At 39.9% G+C, this 19,127-nt stretch overlaps 1 long non-coding RNA gene across 1 annotated transcript; it reads right to left on the minus strand.

The window, feature by feature from the left end:
• Nucleotides 1–17,973: 17,973 nt before the first annotated feature.
• On the minus strand, nt 17,974–18,822 carry LOC131998117 (uncharacterized). Its single transcript, XR_009398577.1, has 3 exons — nt 18,313–18,822; nt 18,165–18,248; nt 17,974–18,101 (listed from the first exon to the last, which is right to left on the minus strand). It is a non-coding gene; the product is annotated as an uncharacterized LOC131998117 (long non-coding RNA).
• Nucleotides 18,823–19,127: the final 305 nt, after the last annotated feature.

Here is a 19,127-nt window from a genome sequence, read left to right on the forward strand (position 1 = left end):
TATGTACGTTGTTCATTTATCATAAAACCTTACATGGACATTTTAAAAGTATGGACGTGGGAAAATGACTAACCTTTACATTTATGAAACTTTCCACTTCTTATAGTGCAAAATTATAAATACGATTGAAAATACAGAGTAGCTGCAACGGTAGTCGGACAATCAGCGGTATCAAGCGTAGAGCCTCAGTGAGAGTCCGGGCCGGTACCGGCTCTTGCACAAATACTGAGTGCCTATCATGCACGCTATGACAAGGCGAGTTATTGGCGCCTTTTTAATTAACCAATGGCCACACTGTTCCCGCGGCGATCGGTCCTTTGAACCGGAACGAGCTTGCTCACCTACAGGAGCTTGAAGAGGAGCGCCACCTCCATATGAAAATGTGAACGCTTGGGTTCAAATCCTGGCGATAACATCAGAAAATATTTTCAGCGGTGGTTATCCACTCCTTTTGCTGGCGACATTTGTAAGGTGCTATGCCGTGTTAAAAATTCTCTCCAAAGAGGTGTCGCGATGCGGCACGCCGTTCAAACTCGGAGGTACCTTATCATTGAGCTTTAAATTTGAATCGAACAGCATTCAAATTTGGATTTGAATATGTTTGGTTCTTTTCTAAGGTTTATTTTTTATTGTCCATTGTTTGCCAATCCTTTTATTAATATTGGCATACAACATAACATTTCTCCATTCATTCATTCATTTCTTAATAATCAAACATCGCCCACCCGGGCTTTACATTGATAGATTAATACCTCATTTCTATGAACACCAAGATTTAGCTAAGATTTCAACTAATTTGTCAATAAGCATGCCGCCTATAAATAAAGATCGTTATGTCCTATCTATAAATGTGGCAAGAAATTGAACTTCCTTCCAGCACACTCATACAAACTAGCGGGGGACATCCCACTTCACAGCTCTTACATTCTATCTTTGGACTCATAATTAGTATTTGTTGTAACTTCATGTTCTGTGTGCGAGCATGCACCACCACCGTGGAGGGTCAGCTAGTGATGATAACATAAGCACTCCTCTCACTCACAAGTGGATGTGTGTGCAGTCAACAATTGTATTTATGATTGCCTCAGCCTCCGTCGCAGCCTGTGTGTGCATAAAATGCATTTTTATTTTTGTGTACGAACTGCTGATGCCTATAGCGATGACAGAGGGTGCCGGACCCCACGGACCTTTTGTTCCAGCATGCCACCAATTATGTGCTTTTATGATAGTGATTAGTGACGATGACGATTTAGTCAAATCCATTGTGCCTTAGCAACTGATCGCCAATTACCTGTTTTTCATTTCATTTGAGAAAAAAATTAAAAGTTGTAATAAAAAACCTTGCGGTATGTTTTGATTATTTGCAAGTTGAAGTGACGACGTGTGTTTTTGTTTCCATAAAACATTAAAAGAAAAAACAACAGATGGTATTAGTGTGATGGTTCTCAGAAAATGAAAATCTTGAAAAACGATTGAGGTCGAACTTATTTTGTTAAACAAATTTTTTGTTTTTAATTTTATTGATTAATAATGCTTTAAATTCTTTACGGTGTTTTTAATACTAACAATTTGCACCACTGCACGCCTGAAAAATTCAAATCATTAATGACTAACGGACTTCTACTACACAAGGAATTGATTCAATACAAAAAGTGCCAACGCAAATTGCTTATTTCCCCACAAAATTAAAGAACAGACGGCAATCTTCTCGCATATCAATGAGTGCTGTTCGCCTCAAGGTAAGCCAGCTGCTTTTTATTGTCGAGTGCGAACGGTGAAACCGCTTTGAGAAATTTTTAAATGGCTTAATACCTCACAAATGTCGCCTGCATAAGGAGGAGAAACCACCGCTGAATATTTATTTCTGATGATCCAGGATTTGAATATGTTGTAAAATTTTTAAGTGTAATTTAAACGTTTTTGTATTCAATTTCTTTTCATTAACGTTAATAATTATAAATTTGCTTCAAAATTGTGATTCCGTAGCTGGATAGAATATCCTCGTTTTGAGTAGATATTTATTTAATGAAAATTAAAATATTAAAAGTAAGTTTTAATTGAGCTGGCTTTAATTGGACAGCACTAATTGATATGAGCGAACTCCTCCTGTTAATCGGTATCGAGTTGTTTGTCGCAAAGTTGACAAGTTTTTAAGCCTAGTTATTTTCTCCTAAACATACCGCAAATGTAGGAAAACATGTCAGCTGTTCTGTTTTGCTTTATAAAAACACATGCAAACGATTACCGAATTTCTGGCGACCGTAAGCGCAAAGTAGAATTCAATAAAAACTAAATTTTACGTTCCGTTTTCGTGTCAGCTGATAAAATTTGAAGTTTGAAGAATTTTCAAAACTAAAAATGTATGTTTAGAAAACTGTTATTCTCCTATTCTATGATTTCTCTGTGAAATATTATCACCGTGAAAAGTTGGCCAGTCTGATCTGTAGTGAAAAGTAAATGAAAAAAATAAGACATATGTTATTACAAGAAGAGAGTAGGTGGTAAGTGCCAATACGGCGCTATCGTATCCACTTATCCATGTTAGCAATATGTCGTGAAACTGAGGTCTGTTCAATGAAGCCACACACTCCGCCAAAGGTCAAAGTGTCCTCACTGTACTAAAGCCCATGGCCTTGAGTTCCGCCATATACACAAGCTGATTTCGACCCAGCACGGGATGATTATAAGCACTACATCAGTTGAAACTCTGAGCCCTAATTTGTTCGGTGTTCACCGCCATTACGAGAGAGCTACCGGGCGTGTCCACAGGATGCGAACAGTGGAATGCTTCCTATACGCAGTAGCCGCAAATCAGTGGTATCGAAGGGAGAGTCTCCCGGGCTCTTGCTTAAATATTGAGCGCCTGTGATACTCGATGTGCCAAGGTGATTTATTGGCGTCTTTTAATAACCAATGGCCATAACGTTACCGCAGCGATCGGTCCTATGAACTGGAACGCGCTTGTCGAGAACCGCTACCTCCACATATAATTGAGGCTACAACATCAGCAACAACAACTGATTTCGAAAACTGTAAATCCCTTCCCAGAATTTCTTATGCATCTATCGTAATGACACAGCTCTCCCTGAAATGTTGTGTGTGTCGTAGTATAGCCCCTATCCAGTCCGTCTCCTGAAACCCTGCTCAGTCTGCCCACCGCATCCATAGTGTCCAGAAGGGAACCTTGGCCGTATTCTGCCTCCTCGACCCATCGTTGTTATATGCCCTCTCAATATTCGAGAAGGTCGCCATCGCGTACTCCTTCAATTGGAAAGTCGTCTCATCTTCTCGCTTCACTGCGTGAAGGTTTGAGTTATGCCTGAAGTTCAAAATATGGCAACTATAACAAGTTTTTATTTCTGTAATTAATTGTAGATTAAATACGTCTTTTCTTTGATCAAGATGTTATTTCAGTCTAAATGGTTGCATTTTCTAAACATGGTGCGATTTGAATTTTACCAAGAAAATCCACTTAAGATGCAGTTTACTTTGGCTAATTATATCAAGAGTTAAACTAACTTCGACAGTCGGCGATGTGGTAATGAACATGGTACTAGAGATGTGTGCGTGGGTAATCTCCCACTCGTGCACGACATTTTTATTGTTGACTCACTAGACACTATGAGGGTTGGAATTCTATTCTGCTTTCGGAATAGTCGCGGAATTTTTAATTGTTCCGCGAGCGGAATTTGGCAGAAATCAAATGTTTTTGTCTCCATAGAAAACACACATTTCTTTATCTGCACTTATTGTTTTCTCTATTTTATATAAATTTTCTCAAATAAATAAAGAAAAAGGAACCATTGAAACCAATAAAACAAACTAAAATGATGCCGGCAATAGTTTCAAGTGTTGCCACTATAATAGTTTTTTTGACATTTTCCTCACTTAAAACAGAGTACTACTTTTCTGCCGGTTTTCAGCCAATGTTTCGCCGACGTTTTTATACCCCCCACCATAGGATGGGGGGTATACTACAATAATTTCGTCATTCTGTTTGTAACTACTCGAAATATTCGTCTGAGGCCCCATAAAGTATATATATTCTTTATCGTCGCGACATTTTATCTCGATCTAGCCATGTCCGTCCGTCCGTCTGTCTGTCGAAAGCATGCTAACTTCCGAAGAAGTAAAGCAAGACACTTGAAATTTTGCACAAATACTTCTTATTAGTGTAAGTCGGTTGGTCTTGCAAATGGGCCATATCGGCCCATGTTTTGATATAGCTGCCATATAAACCGATCTTGGGTTTTAACTTCTTGAGCCTCTAGAGGGCGCAATTCTTATCCGATTGGAATGCACGGCGTGTTTTTTTATGATATCCAACAAATGTGCCAAGTATGGTTCAAATCGGTCCATAACCTCATATGGCTGTCATATAAACAGATCTGGGGACCCGACTTCTTGAGCTTCTAGAGGGCGCAATTCCTATCCGATTTGGCTGAAATTTTGCACGTATTTTATTCTTACTTTCAACAACTGTGTCAAATAAGTTCTAAATCGGTTCATAACCCGATATAGCTGCCACATAAACAGATCTGGAATCTTGACTTCTTAAGACTCTAGAGGTCGCAGTTATTGTCCGATTTGCCTGAAATTTTGTACGACGGATCCTCTCATGACCATCAACATACGTGTTCTTCTTGAGCCCCCAAAGGGCGCAATTCTTATTCGAATTGGCTGACATTTTACACAGGTCTCCAACATATAATTTAATTGTGGTCCAAACCAGACCTTATCTTGATATCGCTCTAATAGCAGAGCAAATCTTTTCTTATATTCTTTTTTGTCTAAGAAGAGATGCCGGGAAAAAAACTTGACAAATGCGATCCATGGTGGAGGGTATATAAGATTCGGCCCGGCCGAACTTAGCACGCTTTTACTTGTTTTTTATATGGAGTTTGACAGCATTCCCCTCGAAATACTGAACAGAATTCTTTATTTTTTTATGATTTTTTTCGTGATTCGTGGTTTTTCTCGTGAGTCGCGATTTTCTTGTCTGCTGTGATTTTTTCTTAAGTCGTCACTAATGTCGTGCTCTTTATTAGCGTAACCTGTACACCTGTATGGGAAACTCGACACTTTGAGGAGCAATAAAATGATCAAAATAACATAGTTTTAAATTCTGGAAGGGTGCTTAAACTATTCAGGGGTTCAGGCGTTGAGCTAACACAACCCTAGAGACCTTTCTAAGCTTAAGGAACTCTTAAGCATGAAGATTTTTTGTCAGTCACGGTCACTCACAATCATGCTATTTCGTTTGGATCTCGCTCACGAATCACGTGACTCATGCGTGACATGAAAGCTCGCAACTCACGTGCACACCTCTATCAATCAATCCACCCCTACAGGCCTTTCTAAAGGGTGATTTTTTTGAGGTTAGGATTTTCATGCATTAGTATTTGACAGATCACGTGGGATTTCAGACATGGTGTCAAAGAGAAAGATGCTCAGTATGCTTTGACATTTCATCATGAATAGACTTACTAACGAGCAACGCTTGCAAATCATTGAATTTTATTACCAAAATCAGTGTTCGGTTCGAAATGTGTTCAAATTTTGACAAATTTTGTTCAGCGATGAGGCTCATTTCTGGTTGAATGGCTACGTAAATAAGCAAAATTGCCGCATTTGGAGTGAAGAGCAACCAGAAGCCGTTCAAGAACTGCCCATGCATCCCGAAAAATGCACTGTTTGGTGTGGTTTGTACGCTGGTGGAATCATTGGACCGTATTTTTTCAAAGATGCTGTTGGACGCAACGTTACGGTGAATGAACACATTTCGAACCGAACACTGATTTTGGTAATAAAATTCAATGATTTGCAAGCGTTGCTCGTTAGTAAGTCTATTCATGATGAAATGTCAAAGCATACTGAGCATCTTTCTCTTTGACACCATGTCTGAAATCCCACGTGATCTGTCAAATACTAATGCATGAAAATCCTAACCTCAAAAAAATCACCCTTTACTTTTAAGCACGAAGAATTCTTGTCAGTCACGGTTACTCACAATCATGTTATTTTGTTTAGACCTCGCTCACGAATCACGGGACTCACGAGTGACACGACAACTCGCGAATCACGTGCACACCTCTACTTGCTCCCTAAAAGAATCGTTGATATCTAGATTTCGTAATAGCGGACCAACATATGATAGCAGTAATCTCATACAAGTCCAACCAAATAAAGTTATAAATATAATAATACTTTATCAACCTGCCGTTAAACATCTTTTTTAAAATCTAACGATGTTATTGTGCGTCTAGACGAGATAATGTCAAAAACAACCGAGCACAGAAAACTTATCTATAATTTATAAATATTTTTGGCAATATGCGAGAATGGGGCGGGCAACTCATACTTCCCGAATCATCAAACAACCATTTGGCAACAACCCAGACAAAGCGCGATTTGTGATAAGTAGGTCGAGGGGATCATAAGACGGGTACATTTCCAAAACTATTTGTTTACAAACATTATACGCATTGTGTACTTTGTACGTCTGGCTTTCAGAAGAAGGTTCTTTCCATGTTAAGGCAGCAGATTATTTTAACCAGAAGTGTATGTGTGTGCGTATGTAAATGTTTTAGAGATGATAAAACGGTTCGATTAAAGAAACAACAAATCGGTTATTGTTATAGTAAACTCGCTGTACTGTACTGTAAAAGTGATATACATATAACATTTATTCCTTTTGACTAACAGTGTTTTAATTCCAAACGCCTTTATTTGAATCCCACATGGTATAAAAGCTTTTAATTCATGTCCCACATAATTCGCTTTGGAGGTCTTTAAAGGTGTAGAGCAGATATTTAATGCTGAACTTGAATGTCGAAATTGTACTATACGCCCAAATACATTTAATTTAAAACTCATTTTGTCATTATCAGTCTATACAGTCGAAACTGCATAACTGTAATACGCTTTAGTGAAAAACCCCGCTTAAGTGAAACTTGATGAAAAGAACCTTTCTATTTTGGTGTTATTCAATGGAACTGAATCCACATAGGTGAAAATCGATTAACTGCAAATATCGCTAAACTGAAATTCCGTTTTTATATGAAACTGAAATCGCATAAGTGAAAAAGTTATTTCTATGGAAAACCATATGGAGTTTTAAAATATTCGAGTCATCGGTAAAATTCACAAAAACACATTGTGATATACCACTTATGACGTTGGCCGGTTTATGCTCTCATAAATGTAGAACAAATGTATCGTAAATGTAAAGAGACAATTAGCTTATTACCAAACGTAGCATTTGACATTTCAAACAAAACAATTAAAAAAAAGACTTGAAGGTGAGAGAGATCTGACGTCGAAGAACTTTAGGCATAACTCAAGGGCAGGTCGGAGAAGACGGCCCTCCACACAGTGATGCTTGAAGTTGAGACTTCTCTCCAAGTAAAGGTGTACGCAATGGCGGCTTTCTCGAATATTGAGAGGGCATTTAACAACGAGGAGATGGATCGACATTCACCGCCCTGAGTCGTGCGTGGTGACAGAATACGACCAAGATTCCCTTTAGGACACTATGGACGCGGGGGGCAGACTGAGGATACAGAGACTGGATTGGGACTATTTTGCGACGCACACAACATTTCAGGGAGAGCTTTGTGCCACAACGATAGACGCAAAAAAAAAGAATTCTGGGAATGGATTTACAGTTTTCGAAATTAGTTGTTGTTGATGATGTTGTAGCCACATTTGTATGCAGAGGTAGCGATTCCCTTCAAGCTCTTACGGTCACCGATCGCCGCGGGAACGTTATTGTCTCATGCGGAAACTCTTCCTTCGATACTGCTGATTGTCCGCGACTTCAATTGCAGCGAATCCATATACAAAGCCTTTCACTAATCACAACCTGTGGACTCGCCCGGTAGGTCTCAGCTGAGCTTCTCGTTATGACGATGAACACCAAACAAATTGCAGCTCAGAGTTTCAACTGATGGGGTGCTTATAATCATCGCGTGCCGGGTCGAATTCAGTATGTGTATATGGCGGCCCTCAAGGACGTGGGCTCTTGTACAGTGAGGTGGAAATATATGGAGGAGCGTGTGAGTTTCACAGCATAGTGATAACATGGATTAGCAGATACGACAGCGCCGTATTGTCGCTTACCCCTACTCTCTTCTTGCAATTTCTTGTTATCACATACATATGTCTCACTTTTTTTTACAACATTTAATTTTCACAATAGGCCAGACTTGCCACCTTTTCATGGTGGGCTACCCAATTGAGAAATAGAATAATAGTTTTCTAAAAGAAGAGAAATAGAATAATTGTTTTCTAAACACTCATTTTTGTTTTCGAAATTTCTTTAAACTTCAAATTTTATCACCTGACACGAAATCAGAACGAAAAAATTTGTTTTTACTGAATTCTACGTTCCGTTTACGATCGACAGACGTTCGGTAATCATTTGCATGTGTTTTCATAAAGAAAAACAAAACAGCTGACACGTTTTCCTACATTTACGGTATGTTTACGAGAGCATAACCAGGATTTTTGTCTCCGACCTTTAAAAAGTTCTACTGAGCACTGTTCTTCTTCAACTCTAGTTATATCATACATAATTAGTACTTTGACGTGAAAATTCGCTCATGATTATGCATATATCCCATGGCAGCCGGTTGTACGTACCGGATTGACCCGATGGAATCTTCATCGGCAAGGGCTGCCGCCTCAGTGTACGTGTTCGTCTTTTTTCGTCATGGGAGAGGCACATCCCGGAGTGCCTTCTCCGTATGCTTTTGGTCCGTGCCGGGATTGAAAAGAACCCCGGACCCTGGTTCTGTTCCGTTTGCCAGAACCGCCTTCATCATCGGTCAGTGTCGGTGAGGTGTAACAGGTGCTTGGAGTGGGTACATTTCCGTTCTTGCTCTGGCCTAACTTCGCTACGGGAGTATAGTCATACTGGCTAAGTCGCTAGGTGCTGTGCGAACTCAGCCAGCAGTGGGTCACAAGCGTCGCCGTCGTCGCCTTCGGCGTCCTCGTCGTCGGACTATGTGACCCCCCCGACCTCTCCCGTACGGCAATTTATGCAAAGACAGCACCCTAGCCCTACTATTGCCAGGCCAGTGTCGGGAAATGTATCGTTCCTGCAGTTAAACTGCAATGGACTGCGAGGCAAGATTGATGAGATTGTGGATTTTATGAGTCGGAAGAGCATATCGGTCGCAGCGATCCAGGAGACAAAGCTGACTAACACCTGCAGCTTGCACAGTTGTCACGGCTACAATGTGCTACGTAAGGATCGCTCAAGGAATGGAGGTGGGGGATTGGCCTTCGTTATACACCATTCCGTGCAGTATAGACCTATCTCGCCTGCGCTTGACGCTAGTGACCCATACATGGAATGTATGGGGGTAGCAGTCAAGTCTGGTACTGCCGAGATAGAGATATACAACGTGTATATACCGCCGGTTGGCAGCTGTGTCCCGATTAATGGCCAGGCCTACAGCCCCGACATAAGTGGGTTGCTATCTGGCCATAGTCGTCTGGTTCTGGGGGATTTCAATGCACATCACTCGTCATGGCATTCTCCCCTAGGCAACGACCAGCGTGGCATAGCTTTGGCAGAGCAGATAGATAGCTCCACGTTTTGCACGGTGAATGAGGATGCCCCCACTAGGATTACGAGGAGGTGCAGCAGCTCGCCAGACATCTCAATCGCATCCCCTGATCTCCTGAGTGACGTATCCTGGCAAGCCGTCATCTCTTTGGGGTCAGACCACCTCCCCATAATCCTCACCATCGACCGACCACCCGACTTCATAACCTCTGAGCGCCGAACGTTCATCAACTATAAGAAGGCCAATTGGACTGGCTTCAGAGAGTATACCAATCGCCGCTTCAATGAACTGCCACCCCCCTCTGATGTGCTTGTGGCCGAGAGGAAATTCCGAGACATCATCAACGCAGCAGCCGCTCGCTTTATTCCAGCCGGTCGAATACCGCAAGTGCGACCCAATTTCCCGGCGCAAGCAGTGGTACTCGCAGACGAGCGTGATGGGATTCGTGCTATGGACCCCGCTAACCCCAGAATCAGCGAGCTGAATCTGGAAATAAACAGGGTAGTCAACGAACATAAGCGGAATTTGTGGCTGGAACACTTGGAGCAATGTAACTTAGGCACCGGTGCAGGCAAATTGTGGGCCACTGTTAAGTCTCTCTCGAACCCCGGTAGACGGGATGACAGGACCTCAGTCACTTTTGGCGAGTTAACCGTGACTGATCCGAAGAGATGCGCCAGGTTGTTCAACCGTCAATTTATCGTGCATCCCGAGAGAGACAGGGCAAGGAGGAGAGCCATTCGCCGTATTCGTGGTCTCCGAGCCGATGAACAGCCATCACAATTTACCGTGGGCGAAGTTACGAATGTCATCCGTGGCGCCAAATCTTCCAAGGCGTTGGGTCCCGACGGAATCTCTACATTGATGCTGAAGAATCTGGATTTACCTGGAGTTGAGTACCTTACCACTGTCCTTAACCTGTCATTGAACACTCTTATAGTTCCCGATGTCTGGAAAATGGGCAGAGTGATCCCGCTACTGAAGCCTGGTAAAGACCCGAGTTTGGGGGAGTCGTACAGACCGATCTCCCTTCTCTCACCAGTGGCTAAGACGCTTGAGGCATTACTCCTCCCGAGCCTCGTAGGAGAATTTCCATTCGCCGAGCATCAACACGGATTTCGGAGACTGCACAGCACAACAACAGCTTTGCATGCCATCACCACACACATTTGCCGTGGCTTCAATCAACCCAGGCCATGTGATAGGACGGTCCTCGTGGCATTGGACCTATCGAAGGCATTCGACACGGTCAGCCATGCCAAATTATTTGAGGACATCGCCAACACGTCCCTCCAGCCAGGCCTTAAACGTTGGGTCGCGAATTATCTGTGTGGCCGCCAGTCATTTGTGGAATTTAGGGATAAGAAGTCAAAACACCGTAGAGTGAAACAGGGAGTTCCCCAAGGCGGGGTGATATCTCCGGCTCTGTTTAACCTCTACCTTTCCTCCATCCCACCTCCTCCAGACGGCATAGAGATCGTATCATATGCGGACGACTGTACGATCTTGGCATCAGGCCCCCCACCCATTGATGACATCTGCGATAGGTTGAACGTCTACCTCAACGAGCTTGCCTCATATTTCGCTGCAAGAAATCTGAAGATATCCGCCACCAAATCTTCAGCCACACTGTTCACTACAAATACGCGTGAGGTGAATTCTGAGCTGGCTGTGATGGTCGATGGAGAATTGATTCCGACCATCAAGTGTCCCAAAATACTTGGCGTCACATTTGACAGCTCCTACACTTTCTCCCCACATGCCACAGCAATCTGCAATAAAGTCAAAAGTAGAAACAAGGTCCTCAAGTCACTCGCTGGCAGCACTTGGGGTGCAGACAAAGAAACCTTGTTGACCACGTACAAAGCAATTGGCCGGTCTGTGGTAAGTTATGCAGCGCCAGTGTGGTCACGTCAGCTTTGTGACACGCAGTGGAATAATATTCAGATCTGTCAGAATGCCGCCCTCCGAACTGCGACGGGCTGCCTCCTTAGTTCTCATGTGGACCACCTCCACCAGGAGACAAAGATCCTACCAGTGCGAAGACATAACTACATGCTGTCTAAGCAATACCTTTTGGGCTGTTATCGCAGAAATCATCCAAATCATCATCTTGTGGATAGATACCCACCGCCCAGAAGCCTTAAGGTAGATCTACATGATCTAGAGCGTGAGGTCCAGCGCTACAAGAGAGAACCTCTAGATCAAGCGGCATATCAAGCGGGTCTGAACAACATTCATGCAGACACGGTAGCAGACGCGTTAACTGGCTACCGGGTGAATGTAGTCCTTGGAGTACGACCGCCACCCATTGCACCCGAAGAAATCGACCTCCCCCGGCAAACCAGAGTGATTCTGGCTCAATTACGTTCCGGCAGATGCAGCCGCCTCAATTCCCACAGAGCTAGGATTGATGCCGACGTGCAAGATGTATGTCCCGACTGTAACCAGGGACCGCACGATACACGTCACCTGTTTAACTGCCCGGCCAGACCCACTCGACTCAGACCCAGATCCCTGTGGACGCACCCCATCTTAGTCGCGGAGTTCCTGGGTCTTGACACTCAACAGAATCAAGCAGACGAAAGATAGTACACAATAAACTGCTACAACAACAACAACAACATATATCGGTTAACTGGAAACTTACTTTACTTATCCGATTTACGTTTAACTAAATTTTATGTGAAAAGTGAAACACTTATCCGGCTTCGACTGTATGTCCATTCGGTAATTTCAGGGAATAGCGTCTACATACCAGAGAACTGCATAAGACCCAATATTTGGCACCCAATAGACCCATTTGCGCTTTTGGGGGGTTTGGGAATAGGGCAGGAACTCTGATATATAAGCCAATAATGCCAGATTCTTATGGGTTATTGTAAGGATTGAAACTTAAATTTGCCATGTCTCCGTTTTAGAAAAGTGGGTTGTAAGTGCGAACACGTCCGACAATCTATAGAATGAATCTATATACATTTTTAAGGGTCTTAGATTGATGCTTCAAGGTGTAACCAAAGGAAATGAGAAGATTAGTATACCTCAATCCAGTGATAGTGCGTTTTCTTCATTTGCACCTTTCTCCCTATCCTTTTAAGGTTTATACATAGGTATGTAAAAATGCAAATATTGGCCATGAACATTTCGCTAAGAAACAGGGGCAAACTTCTCACATATTAATGAGTGCAGTCCGATTCAAGTTTACGTGCGATACTTCTATGGAGAGAAGTTTTTACATGGCATGGTACCGCACAAACGTTGCCAGCATTAGGAGGGGAAAACCACCGCTGAAAATTTTTTCCGATGGTCCCGTCAAGATTCGAACCCAGGCGTTTATCCTCTTAGGCGGGCATGCTAAGCTCTGCGATACGATGCTAACCGATTTTATGCCAATCCTTTGCAAACACCTCGGATGCATACAAAAACCGGTTATTTGCGTTAGCAATCTAAATACTTGAATTGCTTGCAAAACAGCAACAACAAAATCGCACGAATATACAAATGAAATAAGTACAAAGTCTGATCGTTATTCTGCGAATTAATGCTGTAGAAGATAACACCCACTGAAAAGCGGATCGTCGCACGAATTGAGTTTATATGTCTGGCCTCCAGGAGTGATTTTTTTTCTTATTATTATTTCATTATATTTGAACAAGCGATGATGCCCCTTATCAGCCTACACAAACAGACAGACAGATGAGTTATTAATCGAACGCACGTATAGTAGTCATCTACAGCGGTCAAAAAAAGTATTCATCATTAGCAAAATTGATAATAAATTCACTTATTTTGGGTAATTGAAGAAAATTTAAAGTAAAAAAATAATGCAGTTTTATGCAATAGTTTATTTTTCGTAATATGTTTTAAAATAAATTCAAAAAATAAATTTAATTAGCGCAAAAAATGCAATTTTATATAATAACACCAAAAACAGAACAAAAAAAGTATTCATCATTGATGTGCTATCATCAAAGTCAAATTCAAATATTATTTGGGAATCCCCCTTTTCTGTTTTATTTAGTAAAGGAGGCTTTGCCCTTGACAGCAAATATTTAATTTCATTGAAAATATAGTTTTTGTCAAAATGGGTCGTAAGCAAAACGAGGTTTCTGATGAGGTAAAAGTTTTGATAATAAAACACCACAGGAATGGTTTAACTCAAAAAACTATCAGTGAAATATTAAATAGACCACGATCTACTATACAATCCATCATCAGAAAGTGGACAGAAACGAAAACTGTTGACAATAAACCAAGATCTGGTCGACCAAAAGCACTTTCAGTTGGAGATGTGCGTTGGCTAGTGCGGCAAGTTCAGAAAACTCCGAAGACAAATGCGACCATTCTTCGTAAAAACACTATGGAATATTTAGGGAAGGAAGTTACTACACAAACAATTCGAAATACACTCAAAAGGCATAGTTACAGAGGAAGAACTGCACGTAAGAAGCCCTTTATAAATAAAATAAACCGAGTGAAAAGGCTAAACTTCGCAAAAATGTATGTAAAACAGCCCGAATCATTTTGGAAAACAGTCATTTTTGCAGACGAGAGCAAGTTTAATCTTTTTGGGTGCGATGGAAAGGTCATAGTGTACAGAAAACCAAATACAGAGCTTGAAGAACGAAACACAGTTGCTACTGTAAAACATGGTGGAGGTGGTTTAATGGTTTGGGGGTGTATGGCGGCTTCAGGAGCGGGAAATCTTGAAATTATTAATGGAGTAATGGATCATAAGTATTACATTGACATTTTAAAGAGGAATTTTAAAAGATAGTGCTGTAAAACTTGGGCTTGGTAATAACTTTCAATATTATCAAGATAATGACCCCAAACATTCTGCTTTAAATACCAAGATGTGGATGCTGTATAACTGCCCCAAAGTCATTAAAACTCCTCCTCAAAGTCCCGACTTGAACCCAATTGAACATCTTTGGGAACATCTCGAACGCAAATTGAGAACGCGCAATTTTTCGAGCAAGAGTCAAATGCAACAGGTGATAATGGAGGAATGGACTAATATAGACCAAAATATAACCGCTAAATTAGTCCAATCGATGTCAAACCGTTTAAAAGAAGTTATAAGACACGGTGGTCGAATAACAAAGTATTAATTTTTTTAAATTATGTTATTTATTTTTTTGTTTTTTTGCAATGATGAATACTTTTTTTGTTTAATTTTTTGTGTTCAGCTGTAAAATGGCCCTTTTTGTTCCAATAAATACTATTTTTTTCTTTAAAAACAATGAAATTGTGTACATATATATCACACAAGCACTACTGCATCATTAGTTTAATATGTTTTTATTCCAATTGTCTTTTGTAGACTTATTAAAAAAAAAACATTGAATGATGAATACTTTTTTTGACCGCTGTATAAGCTATTAATTTCCATGGGATGGGTACTAAGAGGAACACTTGGACACCCTGTATGCATGTATGTGCATGCGTTCAATCAATCATGCATCGCTGGCAACGATGAAACATACAAGGGAATGCCAGCCGCCACACACACTGTGGGGGTTTCAAGACATTATCTGTTATAGAAAATCTAAAAGGAATTAACTGTATTCAATTCTTCAAATGAATGATTGATTTGAAATCTGGTTAAAACTGGTTGCTCAACTATTATGAGTAGAACTTTGGCATAGATTATTCCCCGGGCAGTTCAATCGTTGTTTTTTTTCCAGCTCATAATTTGAAAATGCCATTGGCAAATGTACTAATATGGAATGGTGGAACTAACCTTACCTTATCAGCAGGTTATTGTTCCATTTCAATAGAATCTTAAAACGGTATTTAAATCAGAATTGGAATGATCTTGTTTTTCAAAATTTATTTTTATGGGAACTTTTGCTGCTTTTTATATAAATTGTTTTTCTAATACCAGTGACTGAAAATAATAATACGGAGAGATTAAAAAGGTCATCAACTGTTTCAACACCAGTTTTCACTAGTTTTTAGGATTTATAACAAACCGGAATCTCTATAAACGAAATAATTTCTTAAATGTAGACGACAGTCGACTGAGAGCAGTTGTAAAGATTAAATGACTGCAAGCAAATGATTTGGAACAAAGTGAGCTTTGGAATATCGGGGAAACCCCCGCGCAATATTTGGCGGGGCCAAATTATGGTAAATCTTTTTGCAAAAATTTTCTAAAGATTTTCTGGTCATATTTGACTTTTTATTGCACTTGAGGCCAATATTAATCCCCTTAGATTTACTTAAGTGGCGGGCAAATACACACACACACTATTGCACATATTTGTGTACATGCACAAGAACATGGGCTAGAAAATGTTACGCCCACTCACATATGTGCCCAACACTGTTTTACTGATGTCCCCTGGTTTGGGAATGGGGGACTCACTGACAAATATCACACTGAATACTTCTCAGTGTGCCACACACTGCTACTACAACAACAACAACAGTGAATACTTAATATCACATTGTGCAATTAAAAAGTGCGAAGAGTATCTTGACTTAAAATTATTCCTCCAGGAAAGAAAACAGCTTTCTAGAAGACATTTTGCAGAGAAAGGGAATGTTTTCAATTATGCTTTAGGAAATTAGGTTACGGGCCAAATAGGCCATGGGGTCGGAGTTTTCAAATCTGAATCGTAAATTGTATCCACAGTTTGGCTCCAGTTCCACAATTAAGGGAGATTTCCCTCAGCTCTGGGGCAAATATGATCAACATTGTTGTTGTTGTTGCAGTGTGTTATACACTGAGGCGGCAGCCCTTGCCAATGAAGATCTCCATCGGGTCAATCCGGTACGTACAACCGGCTGCCATCGGATTGCGCATCAACATTAGATATGTGTAGTTCATATATAGACCGATTTCACGATTTAACTCTTTGAAGACATAAAAGCAACGTTTGCTTAATCCAATATCGCCTGGTCCTCGTTTGATTTTGGGAAATTTCATATTTTCATTATTTACAACATTTAGAGCATTTTTTTGACCTAATACTTTTTTTAATTGTTTTAGGAAAATTAAGAAACATTTTTTTAAAAATTATTGGAAAAAACCGCAACCACAAGTTCCTACTGCTTAAAAAATTAGTATTTTATGTTCATTTAGCGCATAAATGGGGATTTTAATGCCCATGGCTTAAATTTATACCGGTAGTCTAAATTGGTGGGCCAAAACAAATTCCTCAAAGAATATAGCAGCTATATAGACCGATCTTCCCACTTAACGTCTTGGGTTAATAACAATAGAATTTTTAATCGGATGTCGTTGAAAATTAAAGCAGACAGTGGGATGTTTTGGACCGTCACACCTGTGTCAAATATAGTACTAAATACATTTAGAGTTTTTGTGTACTTTATAATTGTACGTTATATATACCTGTAATCGGCTTGTTGTGCGCTCTAAAACTATAAAGTAACCTCTTAGTTAGTTAGGAATTCTGTGCTACTTACAAAATCCTTGTTTTCAATACCACTCCGCTAAGTTGGTTCATGTCTGGTATTGTGTCTCCACCTAAGTCCCAGTATCTGTTAAACGCGAAAGCCGGGCAATGACAAATGATATGCTCCAACGTCCCGTCATCTTCCCCGCATGCCATACACATGCTATCACTTGGGTATCTTTAGAGACATGATTTTCTCGTGAGTCGTGATTAATCTCGTAAAAATGTTTTCACTCACGCGTGACGAAGTATTATTCAATCGGGATCTGGATCTTAATCACGTAACCCACGCGTGATACGACTACTCACGGGCACAACTCTAATTGGATTCTGGACTTCTAGAGTTTATTTATTTATTCATAACTTTGAATCAAAAAAATTCAAAAATTCACACTGCACTCGCAACAATATGCCTAAGTACAAGTCACAAAACTTAATGAAACATTAAAATAGGTATTTGACAGTTCTGTAAAGAAAATCTGTTAAATAAACCTGTTCCAAATGTGTTAATTATTTCTATTAGATTACAAAAAAAGGCTGTATCCAACCATTTAAAATTAAAAGCAGAAATAAGTGCAGGTGCCCTATGATAGCAACAACATTTGGGTTGTTTTACTAACCAGTCTAGCTGATTCGCTAGCTTATGGATAAATAAAACGCCCTTTCCGCTAAATAATTTGTACTTTAACGTTCGGCAGCACTGACACACATCCGAAACAATCAACAAAACAAAAACTGAAAAACTATGTTCAATTAAGAAATTTGCACATTCAATTAAAAAATTTGCTGAAATCGGCACTATAAAAGAAATTGTATTATTGATTAACAATTTTGCAATTTGGATTTATGACAAGTTCAAAAATCCAATTAAAGTGGTTACTAACTCAATAAATCATTTATTTCAAATTTTCCATTAATTTTGACTGTTTTAATTAAAATAAATAATAAAAACTTTTCATATCATTGAATCAAATTGCGAATAAAACATGAAATATATTGCTTAAAAATATTTATATTTTTTCATACTGGTCCCAGAGTTCTAAAAAACGAAAAATTTCCCATTCCATTTTGAGCCTCTCTTTGTTGTAGCCGATACCGTCTGTAAAGAGTATTATAAACAATATAATTTATATTCATACATATTTAAAATTAATCGTAATACCAATCTTAGCATTTTGCGTACAATACCACGAAATCTTGATCCACATGTGTTATCTTCCATCCTCAGCGCCCAAGTCAATATAATCTACATATGTATGAATAATAAAATATTAAAATACGAAGATATTAATAATGAAATTACATTCTACAATATACTCCAATTTGTTGCGTTTGGAATTTATTAGTTCTATTTTTCTGCATTACACTATTTCAACGCAACATCCACATCCATAGATTCAAATTGGTCTCACGCGAACAGCTTATAACAGCCGGTCAGGTTTGACGGTATTAAGATGCCAGCTTTTTATTTGCATTCTCTTTGTTGTCATCTTCTTTCTCGCATATTCTCGTTCATATACACACACGCACACAAATTTCTTTGGGTGTTGGCAAAACGTCGATCAGCTTGTTGACAAGATGGCGGGTTGCACCATACGATTTGTGATTGTTGTACAAATGAGACCACCTTTAATTGTTTCACCATGCTACTGGGTTAATATGTCTTGCCTTATTCTATATAAAGGCTATGTAATTGTCTTATGACATGGCAAGTTTAACACATGTTGAGTTGTACATGTCAGGTGATACAAACGAAGCTAACATATGAAATTCACTTTTCAAAATAGCACATGTAATTTTTTTCGATTACAGCGTGCTCTATTCCTCCTATTTGATGCCATATTCGATCGGCAGATTTGACATCCTTAATAATGTTCATGGGGCCTACCCACTTTATGTTGTTGCAAGTGACCTAACCTTCTATTAGTGAATTCTGTTAACCATATAAGCCTAGTAATGACTTTGACTTTTCGGCCGAACAACTGTCAAAACGCATTACAAAAAAAAAAAAAAAAATGGTGACGAAGAAAATGCGTACACACATTTCGTAGAAGTGGTATGGAGATCTATAAGCAAAATAGTAGCAAAATTTCGTTGCACCAATACAAAATTCGCTTCAATTAAT

Source organism: Stomoxys calcitrans, chromosome 5, assembly GCF_963082655.1.
Source record: "Stomoxys calcitrans chromosome 5, idStoCalc2.1, whole genome shotgun sequence".
Taxonomy (NCBI): domain Eukaryota; kingdom Metazoa; phylum Arthropoda; class Insecta; order Diptera; family Muscidae; genus Stomoxys; species Stomoxys calcitrans.